The sequence below is a fragment of the Phytophthora infestans genome, genomic scaffold (genome assembly GCF_000142945.1).
Source record: "Phytophthora infestans T30-4 supercont1.49 genomic scaffold, whole genome shotgun sequence".
Classification (NCBI taxonomy): Eukaryota; Oomycota; class Peronosporomycetes; order Peronosporales; family Peronosporaceae; genus Phytophthora; species Phytophthora infestans.
The window spans coordinates 96701-98961 of record NW_003303710.1 but is presented as its reverse complement, the minus strand read 5'-3'; positions in this window follow the sequence as shown (position 1 = coordinate 98961).

Below are 2261 nucleotides of genomic sequence, written 5' to 3'. Positions count from 1 at the left end.
CTGAATGAAACAAGATCCGCAGATCGATGGAGTTTGGAAGGACTCTGTCGACGGAGAGAGGTGATCCGGATCCGGATCTAGAAGAGAAACTCTCTATCCTCCCCAGGTCCCCTCGGGAACCCCTGCGGATCTTGACTTGCGTCAAGATCCGCTAACAAAACAAGGAAAAGTGAAGGCGAAACGGTATGCATTTGCAGATTCACCGGTTAAGCCAACACTGTACCTAAACCCAACCCCCGCTAGTCGAAGAAACGAGAAAGAAGACGAAAACGAGTAAGACTACGCGGAAGAAGATGCAAGCTCCAGAGTCGGAAGAAGACCAAGCTGGATCCAGGTCAGGCTGGTCAGACAAGGATCTCGAGTTTGTGTATCGCCACCAAGCTTTACGCGACTTCCTGCATCAAGATCCTGTCATGCAGATCCTGAATCCACGACAGATCGAAGATCCAAGAGAACCGGTGAGAGCACCAACTAAAACGGCGAACAAGTTGGTGGCAGTCAAAGATCTATTACGTTTGCTTACGGCGTCAGGCATCGTAGCTGGTGTGTTCGACGCAGAGGATATCTTCGAGCTAGACCTGGATCTCATAGTATCCCGCGACGCGGGACCTCTTTGCCAGAGTTAAGTCCATCACCGGAGAAAGGTCGCGCACTATGGATCCGGTGTCGTCGCCGAGGGTCAGCCAAGCTGCATCCTCGAACTACGAATCCGCCACTGAGGATGAGTCAGACACGTCGTCCGAACCACGACGCATGACTTTAGGACCCTCCGGGGCATCCATGCTGGAAGCGCGGGCGAGGAGCCGAGGACAGGAAGTCCCTGTTAGCGCGAAGGCTCGGGATTCAGTAGGCCCTACGCGTGATCTGACACAATCCAGCCACGATCGAGCCAGATCCGGCAAGAAGCCAGTGGGATTATCGTCAGATCGGGCTCAAGGTAATCGCCTCACGGATCCGGTCTCGCCAGTGGACCAGACGGCCACAGGCTCTTCCGACACTTCCTCGGGCACCCTGCAGCGACACTTCGAAGCTGCGATGAGTCGTTTCCTGGCCGAACAGGGTATGAGAGCGCCCGTGCCACAAGTGCAAGTGCTCCACGAACATGGAGCACGAGACGTGGAGATGGAGTCCGTGGAGGGAGACAACTCCCATGATGAGTTCGACCCAGATGATCTGGATGGCCCATCCACTTCGTCAGCAGTGGTAGCAACAGCCACAGCCGGGGAATGTGGATCGTCCATGATCCAGAGGGTACGGATCTCAGCCATATCGGATCTGAAGGAGTTCACGGACAAGGATCAAGATGAGGACCGAGCGAGAACATGGATCAGCAAAGTCAAGTCGGCCCTCATGAGAGATCAAGCGTCGGATGCTGAGAAGTGTTTGACCTTTGCGGATCTGCTAGCGGGGCCAGCCAGGAACTGGTATCGGCAGCTGGGCAGATCCACCAGGAACAAGTGGCCAGATTTGCTGCGCAGTTTCCAGACCCAGTACTGTGGATTGGGAGTGTCGGTGGCACGACAATACTACCACGCTCGCCGCAGATCGGATGAATCCCCGCTAGAATACCTACATCGACTAAATGTGGCCGGTCTACGGGCCAAGTTGAAGATCAAGGATGGGGATCCAAGGTACTGCGGGAACACGTGGATCATTTCATCGAGACGGTGGGAGACGTGGATCTGGCCGACAGGCTGACCCTGTTACGACTTCCCGACGCAGACGAGCTTGAGGAAGTGCTGCGGGCGGTGGATCGCGCGAAACACCACCAGAAGAAGGCGGCGGTCGGATCCGGCAAGTATCGCCAAAAGGCTCCGACGCCTACGGCCCCAGCTCGACGTGTCCACCAAGTCACGGCGCCCGACTCAGGAACTGAATCAGGATCCGACGGTTCGGACTCCGACCCTGAAGATTACCGTCGGGTCTGTCTCACTGCATCCAACGATCGAACGGCGAAGACAGGAGACAACTCTCGACCGGGGGATACCGTACCCGGGGACCGTGGGATGTACAGATCCCGAGATCTCATGGACGGGGCAGCACAAGTCAGGTGTTCACAGTGCGGATCCCGGAAGCACACTGAATCTGGATGCTGGAAACACCTGGTCTGTGAGAAGTGTGGCAAGAAAGGCCATCCCGGGGATCATTGCTTCTACGTGTGTCGCGGGTGTGGCGAGATTCACGACGTCGGCAAGTGCCCGATGGAAGAATTCTACAACCAGATCCGCCAATGGTTTGATCCAGCCCAGCACCGAGGGATG